We start from the raw sequence: 15,126 nt of genomic DNA, 5'->3' as shown, positions 1-15,126 counted from the left end.
AGGAGGCAATCTTAGAAGAAGCGACTTAACAATCCTGAAACAAAGTTATGGGCGACTTCAGTGCCCGCCTTCTGTAGCTTCGTCGTTCTCACTCTCGGAAAGAATGCGAAGGGTACCTCAACCACGTGCAGCTGAAGTAAATACTTTGCCCAGTTCAGTGCCTCAGACGCTCGACGTCTGAGACACGAATGGACCACTGACGTTTGACACCTGAGCCGTCCTTCATTCAAAGAGACGAAGTTTACGAGCAATTTCTCGCTTCATGTGGATGCCCGGAAAGATACGTTAACAAGCGAGCAGAAATGGCAACTCATGTTCTACCCGGTAGATGAAGTGACAAGGCTGATGAGAAACCACGAACGCCGTCCGAATTCCAACATTAAATTTGTTCAATTCTGGACACAGTTTCAACGGATGTATAACACACAGAGAAGAACAGCATTGAGTCTAGACAGAACCACAAGAACCGACGTTTCAAGAATGTGTTTTATATAGACCGTCCGTCAGAATTGGCGCTGAAATATATCGAAAACCCTGTCATCCAGTAATCCAAGTTGCAGATGTCTGACGTCAGCAAAGCGAGTCTGGCTCCTGAAATTGAAAAGAACAGCTGAAGGAAGGGAATTCGACAAAGAGTTCCACACGCTGTCACCTGATGAGAACATGAGTGTGACTGTCTCAAAACTCAGTCGCTAATCACACAACGTACAGACGTGATTTTCCTCGGTCTCTTGCGGTAGACACCAACGTTTTGGAAAACGCACTGTCTCCATCTTCTACCGTGAAGACGGAGACAGTTCGGTTTGTCGATTCAACACTGCAGATGACTTCCTGTCTCCTCCCCCACGACTGTGTATTTTCAGACCAGTTCCTGAACTTTGCTGTGCTTTTTAAAAGATGACCATCATTTCTTATAACAGTCCACCGATACAGCGAAGTGAAATTAATATTATTTATCACCATCAACATAACAATAAGGGATTGAGCGTTTTGGTCCATTAAAGCAGCAGCTCTTACAAATAATATTAACCCAATAAAATAGTTTCTACCTCAAATAAAACACAAAGCATCTCTATTATAAATTCCGGTTGGCTAATGCTTTCTAGGGAAATATTAGTGTTCACTGCGATGTCATACAACCCCCCCTCCCACCCTCCAAAATAAAAAAACTCATTGAAAAATGCGGAGTTATTGATTATGACAGTAAGTGGTACATACAGTTAACACTGGAGAGTAAATGATTTAAGTAGCTATTGAGTCCTACACGAGGCTACTACAACGAGATTGTTTTAAAACTTTTTAAAAAATTAAAAATAGGATAGGCTAAGCTGAATAACAGGCGTATGTCTCTTCATATTTTTGGATCCCATGAACGTTGCAAAAATAAAGCCTCGTCTAGTTAGAGGCACTAAGTACATTTCAGGAACACGATAATGTATTAAAAAATGCATTATTAATATTACAAATATATGGAATAAAATCAAGCAAAAATAGACCCGAAAGACTTGTTATTGGGGGAATTGTCTGAAGTCGTAAGGACGTAAGCGCATGCCCGTTTTTGGTACTGGAAACTTTTGATCCAAAGGCAAACTGTAAACCGTAATTTTCAACGGTTGGGAGAGCAGGATTCAAGCAAAGTAGGAGACAAAAGGGACGATCTTCGATTAAAAACGAACTCAAGTGAAATACAGAAACAGCACAATTGAAGAAGAAAAGATGATTCATACCGGAAGTCCGCGACGCCCGGAGAACTAAACTTTTCAATGTCTCGTGTCGTCACAACACGCTGTTTCTCAAACTGCGTTCCATATGCGCTCATGATTTTTATATTCGTCGCCAGGGACGCGTACATACAGAGCGATCACAACTTCTTAGCCGACTTCAATTCCGCTAAAAACACCGATGACTTTTTCTTTTCGTGTCGAATCATTTCGGCGATGAATGGCGTAGCTCAAAAAATCGAACTGCTTCTCCTAATGACCTCAGACAGACTAACCTTGCTTATAATTTGGTCGCTCGAGATAAATCTCCGTCCCGGAGTCACTGTTCAAAGTCGCCTCTCATTCAGCGGGGATTCAACCTCCATCGTTAATACAGCGTCATTAAACTACCGAGCGTACAAATTTAACATTTAGCTTTGGGACTCGATCACGAACTGAAAGAGGCCATTTGTCCACAACTGCGAAGTACCGAAGAATTCCAAAATTCTTTGCATAACTTATACCACTTTTACCCAAACCGTAGAAGAACGCAGTCATTGAACAGGTTCCAGCAATTACACATTTTAAAACCAAAGTTCATTTAACACAACTTTGGGTACAGAATCACACATATTTCTTAACTGTAAGATTTGGTGTTCTACTCAGACATAGCATAACTTTGTTCACCAGATCGTTCTAACTAAGGCACTGAATTAAAATAATATCGAAACTAAAAATATACGGAAATCCTGTGATAAAACTATCGTTCAAAACCTCAGTCGTCCTTAACTTAAAACCGAAACTAAAGTTAAGTAAAGTTACATTCCGTCAAAATTTGAAGTCAAACGACACCATTTTAAAAGCACAACTTTTGAGCTAACACTCGTTCGCTCTTTATAATAATAATAAGCCATTATTTCCGCTACCCAGTCCGTGAATAGAACCTCTCCCACCAAGTGCCAACTGGACCACTTCCAAAGATGTACGTAATCACATGTAAGATGCGAGCAGCAGAATTCGCTAGCTAATACGAAATTATTCATACATTTTCCATAACATCTGCTGGCACCCACGATTACTTGCATATTTGATTCCTCTTGTCCTAAAATATCACGTGGATTGTTAACACATTCGCTGCACTTTTAAATAAAGAGCCGATTTCGTAACCCGAAGACTTTCACATGACGACCCAAACTCCGAGGCATTTTCGTTCTGTTCACGCGTTTGCACTTCGTTTGTTACAAACAGAACATGGAACCGGGACAGAATGTTTCTTCTGATGAAAGTCTCTTTACATTCTCGCACTTATAATACCACAGTTTCATGATGTTCGGCGTAAATGTCCGCCATTACTTACAGCCCCATTCAAGTTCTATTTGAAGATGGCTGTCTTCTGGGTCTTTGCGTCGTGTAATCTGGTAGAAGTTTACCAGCGTTTCAGAGGTCCATGCTACCTCCATCATCAGGGTCATCGCCCTGATGATGGCGGCAGCATGGACCTCTGAAACGTCGTTAAACTTCTACGTGACTACTTGGCGCCACAAGCCAGAAGACAACCATCTTCGTAATCACCGCCGTGAAAACCTGAAATTCTACATAATTTACATTTGTTATTTAATTAACTGCGCTGTCAGGATTGCAGACAACAGCGAAGAAAGATAGAATTAATGCACAGTGAAGAAAATAGTCCTGGAATAATTTCAAGTGTTATAAAATATGGTGAAATTTAAGGTTCTCACGGGGGTGAGTATGAAGATTGCTGTCTTCTGGGTTGTACATCCGGTAGCCTGCTAGACGTTTGCCGACGTTTCAGATAATACCGTCAAATGAGGGATGACTATAAATGATTTATTGAAAGGGAATTCGACGGTAGCGGTGTTGACCTATTATTTTAAGGACTCGCCCCATCATTTTCTTGGTGGGACTGAGGAAAACCGCGGCAACCCCAGCGACATTTTGGGTATGAAACAGAAATACAAAACAGTCGACCAAGAAATTTGGTAAGGAGTATAATACAAATCCGTCTTTAAGACTAAACGACAATTCAGTAGGCTGTACCGCAATGCATACACGGAGGCCGAAGTTATTTTACGTTGCGTAGACACGTCCAAGACGATGAAACGGATACAATTAAATAAACATTAATTACGGAAACGCTGGTAGAAGATGCGAGAGCTAAAAGCCTGGAGATGAACATTAATGTTATTATTTAGAAATACAGCCAGCAGGTTTCTGAAACTGTATGTTTACCCAGACGTGTTTCACCCTATCTCAGAATGAGAAACACAGCGGGGAGTTAATTACGCGTAACATTTTCATAGCAGGCGTACTGGAAGGACACACACTCAGCGAAGAGCATACCTGGCACTCGCACGCACACACAAGTCTAATTAAACTACGCATAATTTACCAACACCTGCACGCTCCTCCAGGGTTTCGTTGCGAGGCGAGACCCCACGTGAGCTGTAACACAGTTCTGGACCTCGACATAAATCTTGATCCTGATTATGTTTCACGCGAGGCGTGACCCACGAGTGAAGCGAGACTCAAGGCTGCGCCCGGAAAAATAAAAATAATGACTGACACTCACACCGGAAGTCAAGGCAAGGAAATCCTGGCGCCAAGCTGAGTGGCTCGCTCGGAATCACGACACGAGGTTCCGAAGGGAGCAGATCGCCAGACATCCGAAAAGAGGTGGTCCTCCAGCTTGGGGTTCAGTTTGGAGTACGCAAGAACCTCAGACTTGGGCCTTCTGTACGGCTTAGAATATCTTTATGGTTTATTCGACGACGATGTCAGCTACGTGGCATCTGACGACAGAACAGCAGCAGGAAAATTAACTAGGAAGGATGTAAAAGAAAGTGATGCTGGCCTAGATTAAGGTAATGACCCATCATTTGTCCTGATAAACCGAAATAAGTCAATGAGGATTCGAGATTTTCACGGCGGTGAGACCGAAGATGGCTGTCTTCTGGGTCCTCATGATGGAGGCAGCAAGGACCTCTGAAACGTCGGTACAACCCAGAACACAGCCATCACCATCTTTGGGGTTTGTTTGACGGCCTTGAAGCAACTTACTTCTTATTTCATTGTAAGTAACGTCTGCGTGGCATCTGATCCTTCCTCGTTTGGTTAATTCCCGTTCACCAGCTGTGAAACCTTCGAATTCACCACTGGACATAAGTTCACTAGATCACACAGCGCCGCTGAATAGCAACAAACGATCCCAACAAGAAAAGCATCCGAAGCAAAAGTTATGGTACGACAGCACAAAGAAACATTCGATTGTCACAGAATAACATATCGATTATCGAAAATGTTTCCGAGGTCTCATTCTTCACCTTTTGCAAAAGCTTTCCAACCGAAACGTGACAAATTTTAAGTGAATCCGAAATCAGCGATGGGTTGACAAATCAATACGCGTAACTGAAATGTCTTTAAAGACATTCTCTGTGCAATTTCACTATTACCTTCGCGGCTTCTAGGGGATGCAAATCGCTTCGCGCATCGAAGAAAACTGCCCGGCCGTGCGTAAAGTCTGTTTCTTTAATCAAAGTTTCCTTGCGTCCTTCCTCACTTTGCTTCTTCCTTTATAAACGTATTTCTTCCTAAGTCCGTCTCATACTCTGCTACTATCTCCTGCTTCTGTTCGTTCTTTCTCTCAATTCCCAGTCATTTCTCCTTTCCTTTACTCCAACGACTGTCGGTTCCAAGTCGCGGTGCGGGCCGTCGCCCGCCCTCACATCGTCCCACGTGGGTTCGTGAGTGGACACGACGATCAGGAGGAAGTTTCTTGTTTCTTTCCTAAATTGGCTGACTGTGTCGCACTCTACATTTTGAAGCCGAAGCACGTCTAAATACTATTTACAAATTGAGTCCGTACCGCAAAGAAAACACAGAGCGTCTCCACTACAAAGACCACTCTCATCTAAATAAATGACGAGGGCGACTTTCGTTTGAGGATGTTTCGCAGCACGCTCTAACATCTACAAGGGGCGTATTCAAACTCGAAGCCGTGAGAACCTCAGATGTTAAGAAATAATTGCTGTCTGCATTGAACATAACATGAAACCAACAAACACACCCTGTAGGCAAAATGACGACTTACTGACAATTCTAATGACGACTTAAACAGACTTACCTAATGAACCTATCACACGCTTGAAGTAGGTACTTGATACACAACTTAAAAACGAATAATGTTTTCAGACACGTTAATACGTCGTACATAAGAGAAATGCGGTCGGTGGAGCACATAACATCGATACACGAATACACGTAAATAGCTGCGGTGGTTGCATAACGTTGGGAGAGAAGGGATGAAGGGTATTTTAGGGCAGTGGAAGAAGGAATTTAAACAAAAACAGGACCTCGTTGTTTCTCTCTCGTGTTATTTCTAAAAGAAAACAAAACGCTATGAATATAAATGTTTTACGTGCTAGATAATAGGCAGGGGTTCTAATGAAACGCTCCCAGGCATTGAAATAACTCACAGAGGTCATTCAACGTATATGGCCTCAAAAAACATTAAAGCAATTTCCTTCTTCGTTCTGATACACTGACCTGAATCGATACGCCACAGCGCCACTGGACAAACAACCGACAGGGGAGTGAAACATGACATCCGCTAATGAAGCGACGCGAGCGCACGAAATGCCAAGGAAATTATAAACAAACGACGCACATGCGTTCGTAATCTACAAGACAGTGTCTGTCGGTCTAATTGGACCACGGTTTGAAACGGTGTTCCACACAACGCTCAAATCAAACTCACGCATTTTCTAGGAACTGATTAATTCTAGAGAACAATTTGCGGGTGACATGAAAGATCAAATATCGAAGGTCAGCAAATTTTATTTAAGCGTTTTTTATCGGTGGCGAATGTTGAAGAAGACGCAGGAGAAAATAGATTCGTGTCTGCAACAGGCGAAACACACAGCCAATGACGTAACAAGTGTTGAAACAATTGGTCTGGAAAATATGTCTACTACATACGCCATCAAACATCGCTACTCTGCCAATCGATACGAAGAAGCAAACCCTTCACGAATGAACACAGAAAACGTTTCCGCTCTGTACGTAAGTCTAAAATCAAACACAAATTCACAATTAGCTAAAAATATAATTTAATTAAATATATGTCATTTTAAATTCTATTTACTTTGCTCACTCTGTGTTTTAGGCTCTCTTAGCAGTTTTTTTTTTGCAAATTTAGAAAGTTTAAGGCTTTTTTTTATATCTATGTGATTTTAAAAGATTTAAAATTGTCTTTAATAAAAACAGCGTTTCACTTCACTTTATAGGGTGCGTCATAAAACTGGACTTCATAAATAGAATAAGATGAACAGAAACGTTATTGTTTAACGACAGATGAGTTACGAAATACAATTTCGGTCACCCTAAATTACACAAGACCCTCACCGTACCTTTCCTTTCCTAACCTAACCTAACCTAACCTAACCTAACCCAACCTAACCTAACCTAACCTACATTTTTATTGTAGCTAGCAACGTTTTCGTGCGGGACAGCCTGTCTATCGTCGCTTTTCTAAACTTCACGTGTTCACAGACCGAGAACAAGAGCAAATTCTATTCTGTGTGTACCTGACACATCTTCGTCAGCCACTCAGTGCAATTTCCCTCAACAATATTCCAAGGTCTTCAAAGAGAATTTAAAACTTGTGCCAGACCGTGCAAACCCTCGGAACGGCCACAATTCTGTTTCGGCTGACCTTTAGTACACATGACAAGAATTCTCTTAATACCGGACACTGGACCGTTTTGTGCCAAGATCAAGCCCTCGTTTTAACGTTCTTCTCCCATCTGTGTCTATGTCTCTTAAGTGGGTTCTTTCCTTCAGCATTTCAGTTAGCATTTGGATCGTATTTTCCACATATGTCCCGTTCCTTCTGCACGTCCCACCAATCGCATGTTTATTGAATAATAGTGTTTGTCTGATAATAATTTTAGAAAAATTATAAATAATAGCATATAAATAAATAAACTGCAAAAAAACTACAGTACTAAAGTATTAAAAAAGTGTCTGAAGCGTTTAAAATTTTGGACGAGGCACATATAGCATTCTTGCGCCGACACGAGTTGTCAAAATCATGTTGACATTTTTGTAAACGAATTTCCATCTCCTCCAGCTTCCGCGGCTCCTACATTGTCACTCCCTCTCTCGCTCTCGCTCTCTCTTTCTTTCGTTCCGCTCTGCGGTCTGTCCTGCGATGTGGGGGGCGGGCGGGGGGGGGGGCTTTCAAGTGAGAAGACCGCAACATTTTGGAGGGCAGGAATTTTTTATGTAACAAAATATATGACTGCGCCCCTGGGGTCTGGCGCCGCGATCCCCTGCACTGACGCGTATCGGGCCACAGAGCAGTGGCAGCGCCACTCAAGCTAGCGGCAAATTAAATAATTTCTGATTTTTGTACTTACCCCCCTCGCCTTGCCTGTCTCGCTGGCATCGTAAATTGTGTTTTGAGGCAGGCACAAATACGGTACTCAGTTCACGATCGGGGCGGTGGGAGCTCTCTCTTTCCTTCCCAGCGCAGAGTCCGTCGTTTGCAGACGCAGCAAAGTCCCCTCTTCTACAAATCCCTCACACCCATACGGTCAACACAGATTCTGAGCCAGATGAATCCAATCCACACCCTCACTTCAAGCGTCATCTTGGTCCATTTTAATATTATCCTCTATCGACGCCTAGGTAGCCCAAATGGTCTTCAAAACTTCCAACTGCATGGCGAGATTTTAGGTTCCCACGGAGACGAGTATGAAAACAGTTGTCTTCTGGAATGTTACGCCGTTTAGTCTGAAGATACTCGGAGGAACTTGCTGCCTCCACAATCAGGGCGATGATTACAGTTCTGCGTATACTTATCGCCTCTCTTCTGCGCAGATTACCAATTATGAAGCTCCTCATTGTGTAATTTTCTCCATTCTTCTACTGTTTGTACAACTTCAAACATCCCTCGTTACGAACGACCATGTTTCAGATATTCAGCCTTTCATTCGAGGGATATCAATAATTATTATGACGGGGATAAAACGGGCGGAGAGTGAAGCTGGTGCCTCGCACTTTCGGGCGCATAAGTTAAGAATGCGTGGAATTTTACCTCCACGCTCCCTATACGTCTCATGGCGTGTCTTCACACCTGCCAGGAGATCTACAACAAAGCCTTTAGGGACAAATTCTACCAACATTAAGACAGAATTTTTCTTGAATTTCATTAAAAACTTACTTTTCGAGAACAAATTTAAATAAGCGTGATGCTGTGTCTTAATCCAATCGACTAAAAGTTTGTACCTACACGAAGCAGTGTCTTAATAAAAATAATATAAAATAACTATAATTTCTGCTCATTTTGAGGAAAAATGAGCAGAAATTATTATTAAGGACAACTGAATTCACCCAACTACGCCCTCCCCTGGCCACGAGCTACAAATATGCAGTTCGTACAAAAGCATTCGTGTCCAGCTGACGATAAAACATATATCAATACATCTGCAACATGTCCGCCGGGATTTTCACATCTCTGGGTTTGCATGCGCTGTATATGAATCTTGCATTGACCTTGACCGAGCAAACATCCCGCTCGTCTGTATTGCGATCCACAGGCCGATCACAATGGACCTAGTTCGCCAGCAGAGTCCACTTCAAACACAAAACAATGCGACGCATAGAAGCGTCCATCACACACGCACACATGCAAATAAAACAAAGAAATCAAACAATAGTCCGTTACTTGTGTAGGGAAACTTCGTCTTCAGTTAGAGGTAAATTAAAATTTTATTCTCACAAGAATTCTGATGGCAATGCGGGGGTTCCTGTCGGGCAAGCAGCTCGCCGCCAAACCACTGAAAAAACTTCTGAATATAAAGCAAATATTTCACTGTGCACCACAAAGGCGACATAATAATAATATTTTAATATTTTCCGTCAAATCACAATTTTTAATAAGATACATTCGATGCGGAACGTGAAATGATATTTTAAATATTTTATATTTTATTATCTTATTAAAAATTGTGATTTGACGGAAAATATTAAAATATTAACCTAATTCACAATATGACGCAAATATACTATCTTATAATAATAATATTATGACGTCACTGTTGGCGGAATTCAGCAATATTTCGTTTCCGCTCGACCTGACACCTGGACCAGCAACGACTGACGAGTCTGAGGGACGGACCGCGCCCCTCGTCTTCTCTACAGCAAAAAAAGAAAAGCTACTTCGAAAGTCGTCGCTTAAAACTTGTCAGTGTCCGTGCAAACGAAATTCGACAGTCCTAATTCTCGTGTAAACTGAAACCAGTCAACGATAAATTCAGACAGAAATTCCAAAGCTCTGGGTATTGAAGGATGGAAACTTAAGGGTCTACTGAGGAAATGGGAAAGAAATTCAATAATATTCTCTCGAGAAATGCTCTTATTTTCTCGTTAGAATTTAATTTGAGTGGGCTCACAAACCTCCACTTCCGTCTCTCTTTCTATACGTTGAATGAAAGCTTTCAGCCTCGTTTAGATGGCAAATGAAGCTGCAGTCGAACTGGAGCTGCAAATACGATGTAGGGCACTAATTGGAAACAGACGTGTTCTTCGGCGGTGTTAAGGACAGCAATGACAAGGGATAAATTGCGTTCACCTCTCGGCGCGGAACTGTCTTCATGTACAAACGTCGGCTACACAGTGATTTACGACGTCCATGCTTTCTAAGTTCAGTCGGGAACAAAATACGAACTTAGTCGCCAACTTAGCAGACGCTTGTGACGTAGCTGAGTCCCGGTGTTATCTGGAAGGCGAAGAACAGAACTGGGCACCAACGCAGACAGATTAAACATTCCGACAGCAACAAGAAACAATCTTTTGTGTACAGCAGTTGGAAACCTTTTTATAACACCTAAATATTGAATTTCGCTTAAATATTTCACATATAAAATCTGCGATTTGGATCAGTGTCACGTATTTTTGGTTTTTCAACACATTCTGTTCACGTAAACAACTTGTTTCGATCCAATACGACCATCGCCAGGTTGAATTCTCCGTTTCCATGTCACTGAACTAAGTATCTCCTCCCCGATGGCCAGAAATAATGATAAAGGAAAATATTTAAAATGTTTCTAATTCAGTCAAGTCGGTTAAAGTTAAACTTCACAAAACCGATTATCAAAATTTTTAAAATTGTTTTTAGCGCAGCCTGGTGGGTTCCGGTGTATTTTCTCTGACAAAGATTACTCTGTACGACGCATTTATGACACACGCAGAAAACGGGCGCGCTCTAATTGTCACGCCAAGCATTCTAAAGGATTATTTCAACACTCACAAAGTTCTTTTCACACTTCCGTGTTCAATACTTAAATGAAACGCGTGATACTACGCCAGGGATGCAGGGAGACTTTTACATAATATAATGTTGTTTCAACGCTGCTTGTTGCACAGCGAGGATCGTAATGAAGGGAACGTAAAGAGCGCTCTTTTGACACTCGTGTGAGAGAGAAAGAACCATGGCAGAAATATCGCTTTTGAATGTTGTAAGGCGTTTTGGTACGAGACGAATTCCTTATGGGAACTGAAGAAGTTGGAAGAACGTTTGTTGATATTATGAATGGGCCATTTCCTGGCTTGCCATGCTCTAAAGTAGTTGACGCAGGACGCCCGAAAGGAAAAAACAATGTTTCGGGATGAAACGAAAACAGAATCAGTAATTATCAGGCGAGCATCTGCAATGCCTGTGCATTCGCGAGAATATGTTTCAGATTACTCAACAAACAAAACAAAATTCCTGGCTACTGGTGTTGAAACTAATCGAAACCAAATAAAAGAATTGTCAAACGGAACACGCCTTCTGTTTTAGTATAAAGTGTCGATTGCAAAATATGCCGATGGTCCGTACCGCACACATGGACATTTGTAGTTTCGCTTAAACTGTGTAAATTATACACGATATATCCAACAGTTACAGACACAAATATACCGGGTGAGCACAAAAGAACTTTACACTTTCAAAATGATACACTATGCAAATGCCGCGTACTTAGAACTTCATACCCACACCAGTCGATAGAAAAACACTCAAAATTTTGTACACATCTCACAGAGACTCGATATTTGCTCCGCGAGTCACACGGCGGATATCGAGACGATAATCGAACTCCTCCCAACATTCGTGCAGAGTGGACCTGGTGATGGACGCTATGGAAGTTGTGATTCGCTGACTCTGGCAAAGATTACGGCGTAAGTGGATTCTCGGCGGGGTGGGGTCGTACCATGTAAAATTCTGTGCAAAATGGCCTTTGGACAGCTGTTACAGACTCTGTCTTCGCCAACTGCAGAACACACTAAGTCCTCTGCTGTGGGGGCAGCCATTTTCAAAACTAGTGGCATCTAGCGGAGGCTCGCAATAACAATCTCTCGGGTCTTTATAGGCAAAACTTTGAGAGTTTTTCTATCAACTGGTGTGGGCGTGAAGTTCAAAGGAGACCGCATTTGTCTTCTGTGTCATTTTGAAAGTGTGAAGTTCTTTTGTGCTCACCCTGTGTATCTGCATTCTATGTTCCCGGGCCGAACAGATAAAAGGATATTATCCAGCTGGAATTTGAGCTGTTCTTCCGCCACAAGGCTGACATACCAACTGTGAAAACCAAATTTTAAATACCTATTCCTATTCCAAACTATTTGCAGGGTATGTTTGTCTGTCTGCTTGTTTGTTTGTTTGTTGTACGAAACTATTTGTAGTGTATAAAACATAGGGCTACATATTGCTAACGTAAATCAACAGTAGTCTGGGATTGTCAAAGGCAAATCAAAACACAATTCATTGTATTCAGTCACCGTTAAATCATACCACGATACTAGCGCTGGGCACCGTGTTTATCAGCGAAACTAAAACCTGAAATAACACTCGAAAAAAAATAATTTATTGACAAAAGCGCGAAGTGAGATTTCCATAACGCAGTCTTCACTCAGAGGATCATAGTCGGCTCAACTGGCCAAGATATTTCCTACGTTTTGTGGGACTTCAAGATTCATTCCGTGTTCACAAAAGCCCACTCCTGATCCCTATCCTGAGTCAGATTAATCCAGTCCAAACCCGATGTTCTGCTTACATGTTTTAACGTTGCAATTGCATCTACATCTTGGTTTTCCAGGTGGTCTTCTTCCATCAGCTCTTTTCACTAAACTGTTGGTGGAAATGCAATGTGAATCTTCTTGTTCTAATGAGCGCTGACCTCGTGACAAAGGCCGATATCAGCCCTCCTTCACCGTTTCCGAATGGACTGCCCTCCGGGTCGGAACTGTTTATTATAGGCCTTGTGGCGTTCGTGATTACTAGTCACCTGTTATAAACGTTTCTTGTTTCGTCAACACAGTCAATTGCATGGAGCAATTTCAACAAGTTCTTTCGACACACGGTCTGTACTAGGAATTCGTACTTCAGTGCTGCATAGGTCAGCTACCTCCAACTTTGCCTTCCTCGTCATGATATAGGCCTATGTACACGAAGACCATGAATCATCTGGCAAAACTACTGTCTCCCACTTTCTTCAAACAGTGAAGTAACTACTGTTTGCAATTAACTGCTTTGCTTAAGATGTCAAATGCATTTTTTTTTTGGTTATTATATGTTTGTCAGACAAGTCCTCGTGATATACTAGACAGCTCTTGAGCTAAAACACTGATCCATACAATACGTTTAAGATAAGAGGAGCCTGAAGCCACTGCTTCACGCCAGGCTTAAAATTCCCTCATTTCAGGCCTTTAAGACGTTGCGGCAACGAAACTGGGCCACTTCACACTTCTGTCATGAGATTCTTGAGAGGAACAAATGTACACTATCTTCCACGATGTTGCACCGTGCAGTCTGGTAGACACTGACTGACAGCTCGACTCATCATCCTCATTACGCAGGCAATAAGCTCCTCTGAAACGTCGGTAAATATGTACCTGACCACAGGCACGCGGTGATATACCCACCTTCATAATCTCAGCCATGAGAACCTGAAATCGAACCTCCACGAAATGTTTAAGACTATCATTGAAAGAAGTTATTTCCTTCTATAAAAAAGTGTCATCGCCATATTTACATTTTTTGACAGTAAATACGTGGACCAAATGCTGATTCAGGGTCACCGTCCCTGGAATATTTTTATACACAATTTCGTAAAAACCTGTACACTGATTAAAGTACATTATTAATTGGAAAACAGTTTCACAGAGAGGCAACCTAAATAATTCCAGCGTCTTATATGTCTTACCTTGAAACCTTCGCTATGTAGCCATGTAAAACAATGCTTCGGAGTAATATATCGCCTACATCTTCAGGAATAAACTTCATAAAATATGGCGTCACAACATTAAAGAACACGATCAAAATGTGACCGTTGGAGGAGGAGGAGGAGGAGGAGGGTGTGATGATTACTGCATCGGCGGTCTGTTCCGGTACATTTAAATGCCCTATTCCGGAAACGATGAACAACAAGTAAGCTGGTTCCCATGTCAAGAGTCGAAGTACGGACATTAACAATCAGACTTAGCCATGACGTAGTGGGAATACCCCGTGCGTGGGCTGCTATTATGAGGCGCACCTGGCATATGCAATCGAAAATAGCAAACAGCGACTACCCACGTCAGGGCTAGACGGTTCGCGAGCTCCTACGTCTACCACCAATTAAGAGACAGTGCCTTCTACTTCTAAAATCTGCAACGGTCTGAAGACAGCTCCCGCCTCCGAAGAGACGACATTAAGTAAAACTCTTCACTAGTCTTCAACAAAACGCGAGCTTCAAGTATCACGAGAAAATTCTGGATTAGAAGGTGTCACTGCGGCAGCACTGGCCGTGGCGGAGACATCACTAATGGAATCCGAACCCGGGCCGTCCAGCCAGAAGCCAGTTAATGGCCCACGCATTCAGAATCTTGGCACTAGGGGTCGGGTGTTTACCGCCGATGAAATGACGCAGATCCCCTTCGATTTTGAAAAGATAACATCATGTCAAACGAGAGACGTGCAATCAGTCATTTACGGAGGATGTCAGAGGAAGTGTTCGTAGCGTATTTTAATATTTCAATGACGCAATTCTTCGGGGGGACAACTGAAAAAAAAATAACGCAGTCTGAATGAGTCGTTCCTCGATCGGAATTCGAGCCTAGAACAAGTCTTTGGCGTCACCACTAATCAATCCGCTCTGTCGGCGTCGTGCATTAATCTGCATTGAACAAAAACTTTCTTGGGAATTGGCAATCACTCACTTAGTCAACGAATTCTTTGACTTTTACGGAAACCGAAGACTCGCCGCCGTGTTCAAAACAGATCACCACTGGTACTTACCCTGAACTATATTAATCCAGCACACACCTTTATATACCATTCACTTAAAATCCTTGTGTCCACACTAAACGCGTGGGTCTTCCATTCGGG

At 42.2% G+C, this 15,126-nt stretch overlaps 1 protein-coding gene across 4 annotated transcripts in view; it reads right to left on the bottom strand.

Moving 5' to 3' along the window:
• LOC110836787 (uncharacterized) overlaps positions 1–15,126 on the bottom strand; it is a 648,071-nt gene that overhangs the window by 491,096 nt on the left and 141,849 nt on the right. The gene's annotated exons all lie outside the window — the stretch shown is intronic.

Source organism: Zootermopsis nevadensis, unplaced genomic scaffold (genome assembly GCF_977971745.1).
Source record: "Zootermopsis nevadensis isolate Lab colony 2312 unplaced genomic scaffold, Znev_1.0 Znev_ptg000061l, whole genome shotgun sequence".
NCBI classification, from domain to species: domain Eukaryota; kingdom Metazoa; phylum Arthropoda; class Insecta; order Blattodea; family Termopsidae; genus Zootermopsis; species Zootermopsis nevadensis.
The sequence above is the reverse complement of the archived record's forward strand: the minus strand, read 5'-3'. Positions and strand labels throughout refer to the sequence as shown.